The sequence below is a fragment of the Bidens hawaiensis genome, unplaced genomic scaffold (genome assembly GCF_021521415.1).
Source record: "Bidens hawaiensis isolate Kalapana, Puna unplaced genomic scaffold, B.hawaiensis_p1.1 tig00003469_1, whole genome shotgun sequence".
Lineage (NCBI taxonomy): Eukaryota > Viridiplantae > Streptophyta > Magnoliopsida > Asterales > Asteraceae > Bidens > Bidens hawaiensis.
Genome location: NW_027491193.1, coordinates 679,657 through 702,118, shown reverse-complemented (window position 1 = coordinate 702,118; position 22,462 = coordinate 679,657). Strand labels below are relative to the sequence as shown.

The 22,462-nt window shown below is 31.3% G+C and overlaps 1 pseudogene; it reads left to right on the top strand.

Moving 5' to 3' along the window:
• The first annotated feature begins 16,382 nt into the window (after positions 1 to 16,382).
• LOC143623429 (AT-hook motif nuclear-localized protein 23 pseudogene) lies at positions 16,383 to 17,161 on the top strand (annotated as a pseudogene).
• The last annotated feature ends 5,301 nt before the right edge of the window (positions 17,162 to 22,462 follow it).

Here is a 22,462-nt window from a genome sequence, read left to right as displayed (position 1 = left end):
TCATAAGCTCACAGCCACTTTAAAAATATATTATAAATATTATATAGCATGAGCAATGTCTTACTAAATTTACTGATAAACATTAATGTTTTCACTCATCTACTCACAATTACTTTATAATATATAAGAGGGAATGGGTACTCATGGGTATTATCAATGCTCGGTTAATCATACATTACCACCTCATTTCTACCATCAATTACCCACAAACCATAAAATAACATGCATCACCTACCCACAAGCACCCTAAAACTTTATTAATTCATTTTAAATCTTCAATGATCAACAATGAATCAATTATGCGTGGCAAACATTTGCCATGAAATGAAGCCATACACCTTAGGCTAAGAGGTATACACCCCTCAACACCATTTCTCTCATTCGTCGCGTCAGCTTTCCCTATTATTCAACATCATCCTTCAACACCCTTCAACCAAGGAAATACCTCACTCTCCATCATTCTAGACCATCCTTCATTTTTTTAGTTTATATAATATTCAAACATTAATAATTAAATGTATACTTAAAACATTACAAATAACATTATCAACTAAACTTAAAACTAAAAAAATATCTAGTTTTCATCGTTCTGAAGAGACCATATATGTTCGACCAAGTCCGAACGTAACGCGTCATGTGTATCTTGATTTTCCAAAGCCAATCGATTATATTCTATTTGTGTTTCGTCAACCTGTTGATATTAGACGTCTTCATCCTCATTGTACTCGCAAATCGCATGCCCCTCGTCTTCAATAATCATGTTATGAAATATGCATATTTCATACATCACCCGTCTATATTTTTTTGGCGTCCATGCTCGTGTCGGGTTGGCCACTACGTGCCACTTTTTTTTATGACACCGAAATATCTTTCAATAGCTTTTCTTGCCGCCTCTTAAGCTCCCTTAAATTTCTTTCATTTTTGATCTTATGGGTGCGTGAAGGACTTCACAAACATGGACCACGACGAATATATCCCGTCACCAAGATAATACCTGTGCTTGTATTCGATTCCTGAAACATAAAAAACTTGAATCCGGCATCGTACATTCAAGTATGTTTTTGTAAAACCCCGACTGATGGAGGACCGTTAAATCATTATTTATACCGCAAACACCAAATAAGACATGACCAATCCATAAATCTTGTGAATCAACTGCTTGCAAGGATATAGTCGAGTGTGCATGATCACCTCGCACGTATTGACTACACCAAGCATTTGTGCAGTTGCCTACTCCCAGTGCGTACAATCAATATATCAAGCATCCCGGGAAATCCATATTTTGTTTCATGGCATTCATATAATTTTTGAATATCACTCCAAGTAGGGCTACGTAAATATTTTTTGCTATATCACTTAATAATATTTTTGGTAAACACTATCGAGTACCGTTCTTTCAGACATTTGAAGATACTCGTCCAAAGCATCATGAACTGTGTCGTATGCCATATGCCGGATCGCTGCATTGCACTTTTGTAGTGGAGTAAAACCTCTTCTCCCTCTCACATCCGAAGGTAACTCAAACCATGGATCCGTTCTCACTATATCGTCAACTATTTTTTGAAATGGACAGTTTACTCATTCGGAAGCCCCTCATAAAACCTTCGCATGTGTAAGTTGCGTTTCGGGAAAGTAGTCGGCTACCAAACGGTCGTGTGCACCTTTACGATCTCGATTCAACCGAGCTTTTCTTGTGAGACGAGGCGATGTTTTGTCGTCACCAAATAAAATATGTTTGATCGTAAACTCCATTGCATGTAGAAAAAAAATTCGTATTGTCGAACGAAGAAGAATCATTCATTTTGATATGGTTTTGGTTATAATATGTAGAAATAGTTGGAGAATGGTTGAAATGGTTTGAGATTGGTTGGAATGGTTTAAATGGTATTTAAAATACAATAAATTTTATTTTTATTTAGCCGCTGGCAACGGTCATATGAGGCCCGCATTAATTTTTCACTGACGCGAGTGACCATGCTCACTTGCTCAGTAAGGTCTGGTCACGCGTGACCATATATAGGTAGGGCGGTGTTTGCGTGAGGCCAGTAAGGAATGGGTTGCCAAGTGACTGTCGCATAGGATCAGTGGGAGCTATATATTAGTGTATACCCCTTAGTTACCCACATAAGATAAGGTAATATTGTTATGTGATTTAAAAACCATACACCATACTTATATGAGTGCCCTGTACTATCTAAAAAATCCATTTACATAAATATAAAGTACTTAATATTGAATGCGCATATGCTTTTTTATGTAATCCTAGAGTATATTTATTTAAAAAATCCCTAGAGCAGTCTCATCATCTAACCTTATATTAGGTATTGGAACTTGTTGAATTGGATTCTATTTAATGTAGTTCCATAAAAGTTAGTGGATAGGGTCGAGTCTCTAACTTACTTTTAATAAAATAATTAAAAAGCCATTCTTTTAATATAATAGGGGGCCATACCATTTGTTTTGATATAATTACAGTTGATAAAAATGTTTTTATGGCATAAAGTTTGATGGTATAGAATTTTAGTCTTATTTTTTTTCATAGATGGCCCATGTTATTCCTACTTTTGTGGGATGTAAAATAAGAGATCAATTATTTAATTCTTATAAATGGTAACATTTAATCGTTTAAGATTATTAAATAAACAATAAATAAAGAGATGACCGATAATCATTGTTTCGTCAATGATGTTTATGTCAAGTGGTTGAAATGAGACATCCAAAAACTTTAATTTAAAAAGAAGAGATTTTTGGTTCAAGTATCACATGATAAAAAAAAAATAAGGGAATTTAAGTTGGGCTATGAAGTTTTTTCACCTATGATGAGTTTTTTCTTAAGGGGGAGGGACACTCATGGGTGCTATCCATATATCACCTAATCCTGTATTGCCACCTCATTTCTACCCAATCACTAACAAACCACAAAATCACTAACAACATCTACCCTCAAGTACTCTAGAACTTCTTATTTGTTTTATAGTCCTCCAATTACAATAAATGTCACAAATAAATCAATTTTATTTGGCAACCCTTTTGTCATTGAATGAAGCCATGTATCATACCCTAATAGGGTGGCGACAGTGTTGCCATATGGTTTGAAAGTCATGCACCATACACACACTGGTGTCTCATCCTCTCTTAGAGGTTGCCTCCAATACTCGAGAAATAGAGATGAACAAATAGGTTATTGGCCCGCTAGTTATCCAAATTATCTGTTAAAAAAAGAATAATTCCTTGCTTCAACACACTAATATTGTTTTATTACAATATTTAATATAAATTATTTGATAGGTACCTATTAAATGGGACCATCGGATTTGAGGATAATTTAAAGGACAATTAAATGTTAATCTTGTTCCCGTAGAAAGTTTGATGCCTTGATTGATGATACAACCAATTGCAATTATTTATTAAGTTAATTGCGTTCATAGATAAAGACTTCTGTTTTCTATTAAATTAAGGATGCATTCATTATTATATTTATTTAAAACAAGTTAAAAGTATTTGGATGGAGAAAAAAAAAGAGTGGCAGGCTGACGACTTTAGGAGTAAACTCAGACTATAACTTTAACCCCTTATTTAAATAGAGCCTCTAGTTTAGATTAAAGTTTAACAAAAAAAAAATATAGTAAATGACAAATTTAATTCTTAAATTATTTGAAAAGATAAACATATTCATGTTAGCTATTTTGCTTTTTAACAATAAAGTTTGAAAAAAGTTATGAATTCTTGTTTCTGGGTAGGCCTACTAAAATGTTGAGTCGACCTTTAACAAGTGGACAAAATAAAATAAGGTGTACACTACAAACTTTTTGGTTAATAATAATTATGATAACAATATAATAATGTATTGTTATTTAGCTAGAGGGACAATGAGAGTGAGTAAAGTATGAGGTTAGTCTTAGATACTAAATTTAAATAACTACATATCTTAAACGTCTTTTTAATATAATTCTCTATTTAAAATTCATTTTGTATTGAACTTGCCTTCTCCGTACACATATATAAATATATGATAAATAAACATCTGAGAAGTGATTTTAATGTCTTTCAAGGTTTTAGTTAAGTTTTAAGTGAGCTCAATGAATTTATCAAACTAATTCATAAGAACAAGAAACACAAACATTTTCTGGAGTCAGCATCTGACATGTACATTCAAAATCTCATGCCCAACGAAAATTTCTTCTGGCCCGAAAGCTAGTTTTGACCATAAGATAAAATAAATGAATTATCATAAAAAAGTGACTTTATTGCCATTAAACGGGTCGGGATCAAATTGACCATCAAAACTCCTTCAATCGGTGAAATTAATTGAGGAAATTTACACTATTGGTGTATGGATTTGTCACCTTTGGCTATGGTATTTATGTATGTTTTCCGTTGTAAAATACTGTCTATTCAAATTTTAAAAACTATGATGTATGATTGAACACAACCTTTTGAGACACCCTGGGTTAAGGTTCATCGGGTTATTTAGTCCAGTTTATCCATACAATGACTTAATTATAAAGAGAGAAACTAAGAGACATAAAATCAGTTTAGCTAATTATACCCTAATGTTTTCTTTTAACTCAAGTAAATTGAAAACCAAATCGATAAACACTCCTAGTTTATGAAGTGGTCTATGTAAGAAAGTAGGTGTAGCCGTATAAAAAGTGAGCTAAAAAAAGTAGGGATCTAAATCTTGATCATTCATTTAAGAGATGAGAATGATGTTCCCAGTTCTTCATTATTTTTGAGATCCCTTTCGAACATGTCTCTATATATGTGTGTGTATATTTATATTTGTTTGATTGTATACATTTGTTTTGAATATGAATTTGTTCATCTAAAATTCTTCAAATCTTTTGTAATGATTTGAACTCATCAACTCACTTTTGTCAAATAGGACACCATAACACTAGAACATTAAGTTATGGGTACGCATACACTTTATTGTATTAATTTTGATGAAAAAATTGTTGTTAAAGAAAAAAATATTTTGATGGCTAGGTAGGCCAAGTTGATAATCCACCACTTGTGGTATAAGTTTGATCCATACTTGTTTTATTTTTGGTGGATCATAACAATGAATGATTTGATCTATACCTTGTGTGCCAGTTCAAATCCTGAGTCCATCCATGTTTTCGTCTCCACGTGTATTACGTCAGAAAGTTTCGCTTTTTGTGGTGGAACAACGACTGCCAAGTGACAGCGAGTAGTATGGTTTTTCTAAAGAACGTCCAAGCCAAACTCTGAATTCAGCGTAAGTCTAATTAAGCAATACTGTAACAAAACATGACTATTTAATTTGAAAGTGCGTTGGCCTAAACACATTTACCTTCATAAACGAAAAGAGGTTGGCGAAGTTGTTTGGTAAATTTGATGAGAACGTGAATTTAAGGGCGACCCGAGATCTTGTAGGCTAATATAGATCACTCGATTGGCGTAACTTGAGTGTCTCATTGATTTCTGGTATTCTTTGTTGTGTGTGTGTTAATCTAGTCAGGCCTTGTCTGTCATCTCTTCATTGGCTGTTGCCCTAAATATGTGGGGGCTTCCTTCCGGCCTCTTGTCTTCTCTTGTTTCAACCTAGAACCTAGCTAGCTAGCAAGCTAGTGTAAAAAAATAAAGAATTGGAAATGGTGGGTCAGATCAATTTACAGTTCATCTCTAAATCTCTTCTTTTCTAATTGGTGTTCTGATTACTTTGCAGACCTGACTTTCATCTTCTACCTAATACCTGATAAGGGTATGCGTACTAAATGGGCTACGAATTGCGAAACGCGACGTCCAGTCAACAAGGGGTGGAAATTTGTTTTGAGGTGTAATGATGTAGGGGCTACAAATAATATATATATATACATACACACACATATTAATAAAATAATAATATTCTTTTCCTTCTTCAGGCGACAAAACCCTCCCGCCTCCGCCCCATTTCGCCCCAAAATCGCCGGGGGGGGGGGGGGGGGGGAGGGAGGGGACCAAATTCGCCCCATTTCGCCCCTCAATTTCGCCCACTTCACTTAGCCTAAGACCTGCTTAAACATATATACCAATGACAAGTGACCAACCGCCATGTAAAGTGATTTTATAAACTTAATTTCCAAACTTTTTACATCTAGTATTCTATTTTTAAATCAAGTCCATTTAGTTACTGTGATTTGAACATAAGAAACAACTATTACAACAATCAAGTTTTCAAGCATGGGTTTACTTTAGTCAATGCGTTCTTCTTCTTTTAAAAGTCATTAACCTTTCATTACATGTTTTCAACATTATAAATTTTCTTATGGGGTGTTCGGGATTCTTTATTTTAGCTTCTTATAGCTTATAACTTATGAATTATAAGTTATAAGTTGTTTGAGAAAGTTAGGTTTTGTGAGTTTATAAGGTATAAGTTACAATTTGCTACTTATACCTTATGCCTTAAATAAGGTATAAGAAGGTAAAATAAGAAATCCTAAACACCCTTTATTAAGGTTAAGTATTAGTTATCTAAACAGAATCTACATGGATTGTATTTATTAATTATTTTTTTAATAAATTAACATGGTTTCATAATTGTTTAATTAAGTCAAATAGAAAAAAATTTACTTTTTATTGAACAACAAATACACCATTGTCATTAAAAAATATTATATGAAACAATTGAATTTCCGTATTACATATAATAATTTTTATTTTTATTATATTTTTTACATATGGTAAGCACGGGCTCTAACCTAGTTTATACATTAATACAATAATACATAGCATTTTTAGGACTCGTATCAATTTAAAAAGTTGTTCCTTAATTATAAGAAAACTACTAACAAAACCTGCCACGTTGGGGAGGCGGCGTGACACGATCGGTACCTTTTAAGTTCTTCATGACACCAACACTAAATCAAAAGAATAAATATATGAACGCCTGAAACAGTAATGACACACATACAACTTATGATTAAAGCGGGGCAAATGCGGTCAGTATCAGTTAGGTTCGTACCAATACAGTTTAGGGGTTTGGTACATCTTCTTCAACCCCAAAGGTATAAGTCCTTAAGCTATCGTATGTTTGCGTGTTTGAGTTTTACCGTATTTGCATATTAACTCTTGAGGGGCATTCTTGACTCAGTCAAGAACAGTTCGTAAAAAGATTATTCTGTTTTATTTGAATTTTAGAAACCATGCATGAAACCTTACACAAAATACTTATGGGATGCGTTGCAACTTGGATTTTGATCGGTATAACCGCTTTTGGTCTATAGACTAAGTTGTTAGGTGTTATGTTATGGCCGGTCTGTTCTATTGTTTAGATGACCAACAAATCGTTTAGTAGCCTCTCTAGCTAGTCTTTGCCATTTTGATCCATTAAAATGCTTATGTTCATTTGCTTACATATCCGTTAGATTGCGGGTAAGTAACTGATTTTAATTCGCATAATGTAAACTTCTGAGCACCAGTTACTAAATGGATTTTCTGCAATCCTGTAGCCCATTGTTAGTATAGGCAAAGGGCTTTACCTCTAGCCACTTTGTAAAGTTGTCAACAGGAAACTTAATTAACATTGCCTAATTACTTTCGAGTAACGGTCCTACAATGCACTCTCCCCACTTGTGAAAAGGCCATGTTGATGTGACTAGGTTGTGTCTCGGATTTTCATCTAACATATATAAAGAATGAAAAAAAAATATTGTTTACAACTGATTTTCATGAAATTTTTTAGTATTTTAATTTATTTGATCATTTCATGTGTGTATATATACATACATATATCATATATGTATATATATGTATGTGTGTATGTCAATATTGAGAGAGAGAGAGAGAGAGATTATAACAATGGCGACATTCACATATTAATTTATCAAGAAGCTAAAACATGGACAATAAAAAAAAGGTCTCTTTTAAAATAGATGTCACTTTACGTTTTATTAACAACCTACTCCCCTCCAAATAAAAAATAAAAATTCCCTAAAGCAACTTAAAATAAAGAGACAAGAGCATTCACATCTCATTCACATCTCATTCCATATATTTTCCCTATAATTTAGCTAAAAAACACCATTCTATAAATTTATTTATCATTGTTTAAAATTCTTTCACATTTTATTCTCTATTCATATCCATAAATTAATTATTTATTATTTTTTTCTCTTTTGTCTTATTATATAGTAAATGGTGATTGGGAGATATGTGATATATTATATGGTATGGATAAAAAATGAGTCCCTATATTTAGGGATTTACTTTAGTTGCCATATAACTCATCCATATAATAGGGAATGGATTGAAGAGGTGATTTTGATGGTTTTTTTAAAATTTACCCTAAATTATATGGGTTTAACAACTTTAGAGAATGAGTTAATAATGCTCTAATGGGGCCATCTTCATTACAAATAGATACTACAAGAACATGGAAACGTATACCATATGGGTAAGTGAAGGACACAATCCCTTACATTTTTTATTCATAAATTAAACTATAATACAAATTCATACCCATGAATACATAAAAATGCAGCCATTAATTGGTGTATATAGTTAATTAAAAGAGTTGCTGTTAAAAAAAATAAAAAAACAAAAGTGTCGTGTTTATAATGAGACTTTATATATTAGCCTATGATAAAATCTTTAGTTATAATTTATTTTTCAGATTGAATTATCTTGCACAATGTTATATAGTTTATTGAAAACTGGATTAATTAACTAAAAAAGGTTAGCACATTTGGTATGCACAATATTTGACATAGTAATGAGCAAGTGTATACTGCATTGTCGAATTTGTACAAAGTGCACACTGCACGTACACTATGTTAATAATACGTTACATTTTGTCCAATATTGCTTACGTATATGTGTGAGTAAAGATGTCAATGACACACCCTTTTGACCAAGGAAACTCTAGCTTATATACCGTTAAAAGGTTCTATGATCGTTTTAAATGAAACAAGTTCAGTCCAATTTATTCACATCAAACACATCACCTTAAGAATCATACAATGTTTTTTAAATTAATTTTGAACATTTTCGACTTCTTGTGAAGCTTTTATTCATGGAGCTCACAAAGTCACATATGCATTATTTAATAATTATACTGGTAATATTTACAAGCAAATAATTTATTTCTCTTTTTACCAAAGAAAGGTTATCTTAGTCATCAATATTAAAATTTTAGTAATAAATATAAAAAAAAAATTCTTTTTTGTTTCATATAATTCAAAATCTTACATTTTAAATTATTTGCTTATTGAATATCTTAAATGCGAATATAAATCTCTTAAAATAATACGGGATTGTAGAAGTGATCAGTTTGAACCCTAAAAACAAAAGATTAGTACTATTCCATCCATGTTCATTGCAAAAGTACTTCCCTTTTCTCCCCTCATTTGCTCATCCCTTAATGTTCTTTTTTGTTCTTCATATATTCAATGTTTCTCTCTTTACATATCATAAAAATACTACTTCTGTTACCTCTCACTATATTTGAATTTGATAGAATATCACATTCTAAGTATTATTCCAATAATGAGATTATGGACCTAAATAAAATACTCTTCTTTTTTTTTTTCAATCCTCTCTAAAGTATTTCACCAGTTCTATAACACATTTATTTTAACTTTAAAATATCATAAATGTATAGTAATTGAGTAAATAACAAAATATTGTTATAAATATATATTATTATGGTTATCAATACCTAATATAGATTAGGCTTATTCTCCAAGTTATCTTTTCCTGTATACACATATCATTGTATCTTATCGTAAGAGACACCATATTAATGAAATCTCCATCTTTCTCCTTACATCTCTTTCTCACATGTTTGGCTATTAGGTTTGTTTAACAACACGTTATCAGCACGAATTGTTTTTGGAGTTGGATCGCAAATCATAAGGCAAGTAGCTTATATTATTGTTTTCTATTCTCTTAAGTATGAACCATATTATAAGTAATACAATTTTGGTTTTGTTTGAGACTCATCCTGTTCTTTTTATTAAATCTCTTCGATTAACTAATTCGTATTATAATTTATGCAATCTTGGTTAAGTCAAGATTTATATTTATTATTCTAATAACTGAATTATGAACTAAGATTGATCTAGTATTATAATTTATCTAATTTTTTTATTGAGAATTTGTGAGTTGCTCTTTGTTTAAATTGTTTCGGTTATTGATTTTCCAATGGGTGAGATAAACTCAAACAGGTGTTTGATATGGACATGGGTGATTGTTTGAATATCCTTTATAAATATGATAATTTATATAAATTCCAACCTCACGTTTAAGCATTTAACTTATAATTTCAATAAAAAATAATTAGACTAAAACACATTTCTCGAATTGATGAAATATTTACACAAATATTAAATTCTTTTATTATAACTAGTATGATTTGTTTTCAAACAACTACTGTTAATAAATAATCATATTGTTTAAATTGTTTCATATTTGTATTGATAAATATATTTATATGCGTAACAAATTTTTAAGTAAATTTGTTTTCTTTGACTATACATTATGAAAAGAAAAATGATGGTACACATTTGTTTGTTTTTGGTTTTTATCTTAGAGAAGTAATATTGTGATATACTAAACTACTGATTCAATATGTTTATTATTGAAGAATAATATTAAAAAATAACTGTTACACAAAATTTTATTAGATCTCATTGGTTTGTCTATAAAGATCTATTCCTTTCAAAAAGTGACGAGAACGTTTTCTTGATAATTAGTTGATTTTAAAATCATTAAAAAGTATTTAATATTTATATAAACATGAATGATTTTTAAGGTTTTGCATTATGACAGCTAGTTTTCAACAAATTTTGCTATTGAATCTCATTTGAGCCTTAGCTCAAGAAATAGATTTCTTTTCAATAGAATTTGAATTTATACCATTTGTTATAAAAAAAAGGTGACAAGTTGGAACTATATGGATATATTTTGTGATGATAATCTACAATGAAAATTCTCGCATATAAGATATATTTGTTGTTTGTTATATTGTTATATAGGTGGTTGACACACAAATTATATGTATTTGGTTGTAAGTGTTGAAAACTCTTATATTGTAGAGTTATATTATAACTCATTTTATATGATATCATGTTATAAAGTCATTTATTTATTATTTAGCTTTGTGAATGCTTTGTATTCTATATCTTATTAATATAGATAGTATACAATCAAACAACTAACCAAAGTTGTATTTTATTATACTCTCATGAAAGAGATGTGCTTATATATGGCACCTGAAGTGTCATTCTCTCTAAGATCTCATTATCAAAGGTTATAAAATATTAGCACGATAAATCTTATATGACTCATTCATGTAGTTACTTCTCAATACTTGTTATATGAAAAGATGATTAAGAGAAGATTAATTATGAGGAAAAATCGGAAACGACAATTTTTCATTAGTCAAACCTCAAGTATGCTTCTGAAGTAGCATATCATTAAAGCGTATTAAATGTTTGAAGTGATTTTGTATCTATATCCGAGAAAATTATGAATAAACCATGAAAAGTGTTTGGTTTGATATCATTCCCCGAAGTGAATGTGAATACGCACTGATTGTTGCGATCATGGACATAATAGAAAATTTGTAATAATGATTATATTAATAATGAGATCGACCACCACATGTGGCAAAGAGATTGATCATATATGAGAACAAAATCTAGAAATACAAAAGTGAAATTACATGATCGTTTGAAACGATAATACAATGTTCACTCATATTTACAATCTTGTACTAAAGAAGCATGATACATATACGATCATAAACCTGAAGTTTATGAATCATGATTATCTAATGGCATGACCGGTTAGACCACACCGAGTCAATGATGTGAAATATATTGAAAAACCATGAGATTCTTCATGATGATTAAACATGCAAAGTTTGCTCTCAATGAAAATTACCTATTTATTAAATAGAATAGGGTGTGAATCCCTAAATATTATGGAATCGAATATGATACCATTTAGTATTTTCAAAATCGATGCATCGTCTAAATGGTTATAAAGATAGCAACTTCATGTTTGCATGATCTATTGCTTAGCTAATAAGATAGCAAGCATATTATTCCATATTGGTATATTTACATTCGATTATAATAATGAATTTGATTCCGAAGTTAATAATGGTCATTGGAATAAGTGTTGAACTTCATAACAGATTATGTTCTTGCATAAATTGTATTGTTAAAGACGATTACTCAACGTCTATAATTCGTTGCAAAGGCAATCATCATGAAAGCAAAGGTTCATGTTTGTATTTGAGTACATATGATTTTATTGTCTTTAAAATAATTCACATCAAGCCAACAAGTTATGATACTTCCTCCCCATTGCAATTGGTTTTTTGTCAGTAACCAAATATTTCTCATCTAATTTTTCGTATGTGTTATATACTGAAATTAATCCACCACAAGACAAAAAGATGAGAACACAAAGGAAGTTGGGAATATATGTCGGTATTAAATATTATATATGATTAAATACTTAGAGCCATTAATGAGATATTTGCTTATGGCTCATTAGTTTTCACTTTAGTGAATCAACATTCCCAACATTAGAGGGAGATTTAAAACAGTTGGAAAACAAATTTAGTTGGAATGAATTATCATTGATCCTCAAACTAAATTATATGAACTAAAAGTTCAAAAGATAATTCATGAATAAAGATCAACGAATAAATTATCAGACGATTCACTGACCAAAAGAGAGTGTCTAGCTAAGACACCTATATGAACTGCTAATGTTCCAATTAATAAATGTCCCGGAAGGACAAACGCAAATTGATAATAATTCTAATGCACGCTTGTAGCGTGGTAGATTGATCGGTTCCAAAGTTTAAATTTCCTCAAGAATTGGAGCAAGTAATAAAGATGGTCAAGTCGAGGTGCAGTAAAAGGTCTCTTGAAAGAGATTAAACATGATGGTTCTTGAAGAACCTTAGGTACCTGAAAACAAAGAGCTCTCAATAAATTATATTGTATCATGTCTACAAAGATATATGGAATCGAAATAAAGTCGACGTCGTTATAATTTTATTTATATAATATAATCAGCGCTTGAAATGATGATGAGGATCAAGATCTAAATCTGCCTATAAAAAATGATTGGCCAAAGTGGAAAAAACGCAAACAGGGCAGAGTTGAATTCTCTAAATAACGAAAAGTTTGTTGGACCAGCAGTCCGTACAACTAAAGTTGCAAAATGTGTTAGATAAAAACGGGTCTTGTATATGAGTTATGAAAATTCATCATGTGATATAAAGCAAAATTGATGGCACAAATATTTTTGCAAAGACCCATGATTAATTATGAGGATTGAGGAGACACATTCTCCAATGGTGGAAGCAATGACTTTCCGATAACTAAAAAGTCTGGTAATATAAAGAGAGAATTGATATGCGCCAATAAATATTGTTATTCAGTTGATACTGAGAGTTTACAAGAAAATCTATGAAGGATTTGAATTATCAAATCATGTAAAGTAAGTTCTCGAGAACATAATGATTGTTGTGTATAGAGTCATATTTGATACTTTACGATTATTGAATATGTTGAACATAAATGGAACTCCTGAAAAGTTTTCTAAGGTAATTGAATGCTTGAAAGATTAATTGATTTTGTGCATCAATAAGCATACACATAGAAGAGAATACACGTTATGAGTACAATATCTCAATAAACAAAGAAACTGTACAATATGGATTTTGATATGTGATACAAAGTGATGTGCTAATGAGCAAGTTTATGCAGCAAATATCCTGATAAAGTGAATGCGTATGCATAATTTGTCAAGTAGAAAAGAAGTCCATGATGAATTGGTAAATGCATGGATTTATGCTTATTACGTATGAACTAAACTATTTGAATTGAGCTTGGCACAAATCAAGAGAAATTTTGATAAAGATGGAGATAAGTTGGGTATAATTAGCCATATTTTTATCAAAATTTCACTCTTAAAAGTTCATTATAATCACAGTTTACAATGACGATATATCACCGAGAGAAAATTATGAGCTTTTAAAGAGATAATTGTTTTCGAAAGACCTTGACAAGGTGTGATTATTACTCGACTTATAGTTCGAGTATATCTGTAATTATATATTTATATGTTTATAAATCCACCAAAGATTTATGAAATGTTGAGACATTTTACCATGGACAAATTTAATTCTTTTAGCATGTTAAAGGATGTCACACAATGACTCTATATAATTTCCTATCTGAATATGAATATTATTGGTTCGAAAATACAATAATTAAATGCATATGTGCATTATGTCGTATTGTTAGCTATATATGATTATTATTTTCTTTATTTATATTTATCGGCTTGTGCCCTGCTAGGAGACAAATTGGAATGGGTTAAAACATATATTTCAGGTATGTAAAGGTATGTGTTTATAATTTACTAACCCATCAAAACAAGTTTGGTTAGTCTTGTTGATGCAGAGAAACACAACAGAATCATAGTGTTTACTAGATGAAGCAAAAGAAGTTTTCACTTGAAGATCATACAACATTATTCAACTTAAAGATTCAAATGTCAAGGGACGAAGACGCAAATGATTGACTACAAAAGTTTTGGGTAACTTTCACATAAGATCGATATTTACCATTTTAAAGGATATATAAATCAGGGGGAGACAATACGCGCTGCACTCTTTTACCCTTAGCTATGGTTTTGTCCCACTGGGTTTTCCTAGCAAGGTTTTTAATGAGGCAGCATATCCAAGCGCATTGAGTTAATAATCAAGGGGGAGTGTTATAAATATATATTATTATGGTTATCAATACCTAATATAGATTATGCTTATTCTCCAAGTTATATTTTTCCTATATATACATATCATTCTTATTGTAAGAGGCACCATATTAATGAAATCTCCATCTTTCTTCCTACATCTCTTTCTCACATATTTGGCTATTAGGTTTGTTTCACAACAAATATTTTATATTTTGGGAATTAGTAAAAGGTTGAAATATAAAGGTGACAAAATTGAGAAAGGCGACAAGAATTTGGCGCTTTAGATGGTTGAAATCACCTTAGAAAAATCAAATATAATAACAAAAAAATAATAAAAAAAATCATAACTTAAAAGCTAAAAAAATAAAAGAAAAACATAAATCCCCCCCTCATAACGATAAATGCGGGTTTAGCTTTTAGGACTATGTTTTCGGGTTTAGCTTTTACGTTTAGTTTCTTTGTTTTGTTGTTTCCCGAGGGGGGGGGGTGTTTAGGATTTTGGTTTTTTTTATTTTTCTTTGTTTTATAAGTTCATGTGAGATAGAAAATCAAACAACGCAAAATGTGCACTATAAAATTAAATGGATAGCAACAAAGCTTTCTCACCAGTATCATTTTTGTGACCCTTTGTAAAATAACTCAACTTCTAAGAAAATGTCACAAAATAGTAACCAAGTTTTAAAACTAGTTCAATTAAGTTTTTTGAGTCCAAATTGAGTCACTAAACCTTTAAATCGAGCCATCGTCGGAATGTTTTTGTGTAAAAATAAAATGGAGAAGATGCGGGGGTCGAGTTTTCTATTATTTTCTATTATATTAAAAAGTTAAAAAAATACTTAAAATCCAAGTTAGTAGTCCATATCAACATAAAAAAAAGAAAAAAAAAAGAAAAAAAAAGTTTCCTAATTGAAACAAAAGACAAATATTAAAGAAACATGTTAAAACCTATAATTTGAAACAAACATGAAAACTTAGTGATTTATTTAGAATATTTTCAAAACTTTAGTGACTTAACTAGAAAAGTTTTAAAACTTTGTTATTATTCTACGAAATGAAAAAGAATAACGCTAAAACACGTTAAAACTTATAATTTAAATAAAACATGAAAGCTGAGTGAGTTAATTGTACAATATTTTTGTTTTTAAAACATATATTCTTATACATGCTTCCATTTATATAAATTATAATTCATTTATGTAGATAAACTAAAAGTGAGAATCAATAATAATAGAAAAATATAGGTATTTACCTTTATGGATGAAGATAATTTAATCCCCATTTACTAAGAAATATGTTTGAACCCTAAAAACAAAAATTGGGTCAGGTGTTGATGTTACTATTCCATCTCTATTCATCACAAAAAGTACTTCCTTTCTTTCCTTTTCTCCACTCATTAGCTTACCCCTTAGATTTCCATTTGTTCTCTCATTTTCACTCTCTCTCTCTCTCTCTCTAGATATCATAAAATACAACATGTCTCTCTCTCTATAACTTTTTTAAACACATATTTCCTCCATTACCATCTTACTTTATTATTCTCCATTCATCTCTTTCTTCTTGTTTCTCTAATTTTTCCTCTTGATCTATATCTATATCAATATTAATAATATTATTATTTTTTTTAAAGCAAGCAATTTTAGCGGTATGGTTGAATGTTAAACAATTTAGACTTAAGCTCCACTTCCCATTTCTCCCTTCAAACCCTACAAAACCGTCCTGACCTCCACCTTCAAATCCCACCTGACTCACAAGACGACAATAACCAACACACTCCTGGTTCAGAAGGAGTGAGCGATGGCCTGACATCATGCCGTCGCCCACGCGGCCGTCCTCCAGGCTCTAAAAACAAACCAAAACCACCAGTAATAATTACTAGGGAAAGCGCGAACACTCTCCGCGCCCACATCCTTGAAATCAGCAACGGCTGCGATGTGTTCGAGTCGATAGCGAATTACGCCCGAAAACGCCAACGTGGGATATGCATAGTTAGCGGTAGCGGCACCGTGAACAACGTGAGTGTTAGACAGCCAGCAGCAGCTGGATCTGTGCTAACACTTCACGGGCGGTTCGAAATACTTTCGTTGTCTGGCTCGTTCCTGCCCCCGCCCGCACCGCCGGGGGCTACTAGTTTAACTATTTATCTGGCGGGCGGGCAGGGGCAGGTTATAGGTGGTAATGTTGTAGGGGCTTTGATTGCTTGTGGGCCAGTGATTGTGATAGCAGCCTCTTTCACAAATGTGGCCTATGAGAGGCTGCCACTGGATGATCAAGAAGAGGCGGCTGCTGGCGGTGCTGATGGGAATGCGGCTCACCAGTTTCCGGACCGGGTTTACCTTTTTTTAACTTGCCGGTTAACATGGCTAATGTTCAGTTACCCGTGGATGGTGGTGGTTGGTCCGGAAACATGGCGAGCCGGGGCCGTTCTGACTGAACGAGTTAAAGTATGCTTCACAAAGGAAGAGGTGAGGTCAGATAATTAGTAGTTAATTAATCATGTACAATGTATTTATTATTAGCTATTTAAGGATTTGAATTTGGATGAAATTAGATGATGTTATTGTATGTTGGTCCAACGTTATCATTATCGTTATCGTTATCGTTTATTAGTTATGTAGCTAACATAACCAATCTTAATTTGCTTATTTTCATGAGAAGCAAATCTAATTTGTGGAAAAAGTGTGTCATTTACTAGTTATATTAGTGTTATAATTTTAATTAGCATCATGTGATTACATTTTATTATTGTAATTACTATATGTAAAGCTCAAGTTGGACACTATATTCAATGCATAAATTAAACAGTTTTTCTCTATGTATTTTCTTGCAATCTCATGTTCGCCTAGATCTTCTAATTATTTTATTTATTTAAAAAATAAGAGATTTATTCTTTGGTTAATGACCAGGACAACGTTACTAAAATCAATGTTAGTTAGGACTTAGATGGTCCTCTCTGGAACTTAGTAATTATTACAAGAGTAATAATATGTCTATTCAAAAGATTTAAAGAATCACTAGCTCCATCACAATTACCCAGTTCTGTGCTTTTAGTGCAGTAATTATGTGTGTTACTTTCCGTAGTTAATATTTGAACTTAAAGAAACTGTTAATATTTTTGCTTTCGGTCTTTTCATCGTGTTAATCAGAGAAAGATATCTTCTAGTTTCCCATCAACTAACAACATATAAAGGTTTAAATTGAGTCCAGTGCCAGCTGTCAATTAAATCAAACCAAGAAATATTGTGTATTGTATTAGATTGTTGTAATCAGGGTTACAAATGATGTTCACGTTTCTTACCCACTGTGCTAGAATACAAATACATATCTGGTCTAATATGTTATAGTTTGTTGTTACATAAACTAGTTTTTGTTTTTCATTTACCTTTGGAACTTAATTTTTGGTTTGAAGAATAACTGTTTCTAAAACGAATTTTACAAATCGTAGTTCATAAAGCAACCAACTCATGTAAATCAAAGCTGACAAAGATTTTGAGTTTGCTTGTTAATACGAGCGAACTCCTACATTATACAAAGCAAGTCTGCCTTGTCACATAACTTACAAGTATGCATCCCAATAGCGAACTCGTTCGGTTTGGTTCTCACACCAACGAACGTCCAACTCTTCAATGTTGTCTTTTACATGACTTCACCATATCTTTGGTAGCAAACCACCTATTTGTACAACCAACCTTCAGAGAATGCCTAGAAAATCAGTCATTCTCCAAACCACCTAGAAATCCAAAGAACTCAAATTTCCATGGTATTTTCTTTGTTGGATTACAGTGTAGAAATTATTGTTTACCATATAGTGTAGAAGGAATTAAGTAATCATCTCACAATTGTTAGGGAAGTACTTGATCTTGTATTCTACAACTAAATTAATAATTAACCAATTAAGATAGTGATTTAGTTGTGCTATGCATTGCCACATTATGTTTAAACAATACAATTATGTGTGTATGATGTTCGTAACAACGTTTTTAGCTTACTATGATCCTGCCATATATACAATTACAACAAGTGATATAAATATTCTCCGATGACAGTCACCGAGTAATTTAGCGTGCAAAAACATTGATTTACTATTTGCTAAGTGACTAAACCAGCATGATCTTCTAGAGATAAATATTTCCAATTAACAAGATAGAAATGAACTAGTAATTCTAGTGGATGCAAGAAAAATTCTATGTGTATATAGGGTGTCAATTTACTTCTGTTAGATCCTGCAAAAAATGAAGAGTTGGTACATAAAATAATAGGTAAACTACTTTGATAAAAATAAATGGAAAGAAAACTTTCCACAGACCCTAAAATGATTGTGAGAAGCCATAGATCCCAGCTGCAAGGGCAGCTGAATTATGACTGAAAATGGTATAAAGATCATATGCATTCATATGATCATGATAAGAAACCTGGTTATTATTTTCATTATTAATAATTATATGTTTAGAAAGAAGTTAACATCCGTAATATCATTGAAGACATCAAGTCCCTGGGTTTTTGTGGTTGAAAAACAAATTTAATTGGAAATCGCTAGATTGGGTAGAATGGTGTAAATCCTCTCCGTTTTCGGAAAAAAAAATCACCGCTTAAAAACCCCTAAAAGTTACATTTCGAAAAAAAAAGAAAAAAATCGGTTGTGAAATTAGTGGGATTATTTGTCAATAGGTTAAACGAAGCTCAAACAGATATGAAATACTAACAAATAAAATCATTTGTTATAAATGATGATGGCAAGTTATGTTAAATTGACAAGCAACATCAAGAACCAAAACACACCGATCGTTGAACAACTTTGTTCTACTCTTTCTTATTAAGAAGAAAAGGACAGAAAGATTACATACATAAAACAAAGAAACAACTAAATGGGTTTATATAATACCCCAAGTCCTAATCCTTTTCAAACACATCTACCGACTCAAATTTCAAATTAAACATTATCTTTATTTTAAACAATAAAATAAAACTAATTAAACAAACTTAACCCTTGAGTATTAGATCTCCTCCAAACCACCCCTTCGAGATCAATCAAACCGCCCTTTGATGTTGTAATTTTTATCAAGTTACAACCCTAGCTCATCCTTTACTTCCTTTGACTTACCAATGCCTGTACTTTTCTAATATATAAAAGTAGATCTAGTCTTTAGTAAATAAGAAAAATGGTGGTTTTGACCAACCCAGTTATCATTTATTCTGTCCAAATTCAATCTATCTATTCAAACTGATTAGTTTAATATAAATATATTATATCATTTAAGAAAATATAAAAAAATATGCAGTTGATAAAGTAGAGCCACTTAACCTGGGTGACACTATTTTTTAAAAACAGGCATTTGTTACGATATAAAACACCCAAGCTACAAAAAGGAACGTTGCACTTTTAGCCTTGTTAGCTATGGATTTTGCTACAAATACGCTTGGTACCCATTTTAGCTACTGACTTTGAGCTACATAACTTTATTACATTTTTCTTTTAGCTACGGATGTTTTAACTGCATAGTTATTTGCTATAGAGTTTCAGCTACGAATTCGACTACCGATTTCATCAAAAGCTTAGCAACAGAAATTTGCTATAGGTTTTTGCTACCAATTTAGTCAAGTGGAGTCAAAAGTATATAATGAGGCATAAGCATTTTTATTTAACTTGTCAAGTGTGAAAATGTATTAAAGTCCTTTAACTTGTTAAATGTATATGGACTGATTCTTGCAAGTTCCTTCATAAAGAAGAGAAATAAAAACATTATATCATTAACACAAACTTGAGAATGCAAATCAATCAAAATAACAAAGAAACTTGTTTATTTGAGTAAATGAAAGTATTTATAAATACATTATAAGAATATCAAAGGCACTTTGTTAAATTAAGTGCTACCCTTTATCCCAAAATAAGTGTCTGAGTGATGAAATTTGAAGTCTTATAATGGGTAATGATGTAGATATATTAGTGTGTAAGTAATCCGACAAAGAAAACTAGTAAATGATCTCATTAATTTGTTGCGGTGGGAGCGTTGATACACATTAGTCCACGCGTCGTAATGAGAACGTTGATAAAAAGTAAAGATGATAAAAGTTTGTCCACTCATCATAGTGGCTTGATTTTAATAAATCTATATCGAAACATACGTAGAAATAAGGTTGTCTTTGTACAAAACTAAGTTGTTGTGGAGAAACACAAATATATTATATTTGACACGCGTGTTTTGGTCGTGCATTGCATGAGCTCGATATTGAATCAAATTTATATCAAATCGTAGGTAGAAACATTGCCGTTTGTATTCAAATTAAGAGTAACATTAAGTTGCGAAAAAAGTTAAAATTATATAATATTTGACTTAGGTCGGTTTTGAACGAAACTTATATTAAGAAGTAAATAAAAATAAGCGTTCACGATGGTATATTCAGAATTTAAGAAATCATAGTATATTATAATTTGTATGAAAAAATCAAAAGTTAGTTATAGAAAAAAAAAGTAAGTGACATGCAAAGAAGTAAATAATTAGGGGGTGTTTGGGATTCCTTATTTTACCTCCTTATCACTTTTCATTAAGTTAATAAGTTATAATATTGTAACTAATGAAACTTTTCCTCTCACAATATAAGCAATCCCAAACACCTTATTACTTTTCAAAAAGTTTATAAGTTATAAGTTGGTGAAAATAAGCAATCCCAAACACCCACTTAATATATTTATTGTTTTATGAATAGTTACTTATTGTAAGGTACTACAATATGTCTTTTAATATATGGTTTGGATCAAATACAAATGAAATTAACGTGCTAAACGTGACAATCAAATAACTCAACTTGATTTTCAAGTTTAACACGTTAATTTTATTTGTACGTTAACCTTCCCCTATTACTAGTGAGTCTTAATGGTGTTTTCTTTTATATGTAAACATGGTTTACGAAAAAACCAAGCTTCTTGGAGGTTATGTTACAAGGGGGTTTCTAAGTAACTTCGGGTCTTGTCATCAGCTCATGATTTTTTGAATTTACAATTTTTGCGGTATCTATAGGAACTATATAAGCTTCATATAATATACTTTTGTTCAATGAGTTTCTTGCCCTAAAGCTAATGCGGTTTTTTAAAAGAGTTCATCGATCCGTGCACAATAACCCGTTGATGTCGAAAAACCATAATTCTGTTTTTAAGTACAAAAACCAGTCACTAATACATAAATGATAAATACACTTAACATGCATGACGATTTATTCACTCAAGAACTCTCACAAAACTGAAATCTCATGACCAGGGAAGAAACCTATTTGGGAAGAGGGTGAAACAAAGTATTAGGCCGATTGACCGAAAATAATAATCTCGTAAACTTGATGATTTTTATGCAAAATATCGGATGACATGGAGCCATGGACCTTGACTCCTTGAGTCTTCTCTTCAATTCTTACATCCAACGGCCCATTCTAACACTAGCCCATTCCAAAGCTGGCCCAGTACAATGCTCCAGACAGATCAATAAGAACACTATGCACAACCCGAATCTCAGTAGCATTTAAGCCCAATAGCATCCAGACTACCTCTTAATGGTTCATAACCTCTTAACAGTTAAGATGTAACCGAAGTCCAGTAACCATTGGCTACCAAACAACCCCGAAGTCCAAATCATCTTACAAAATATATATAAGAAAAAGAACTGGATATGAAAAAATATTATGTTTGATGTTTCGATTAGACTTCTACTTTCTTTGACAAAATACAACGTAAACTAAACTTTATGTC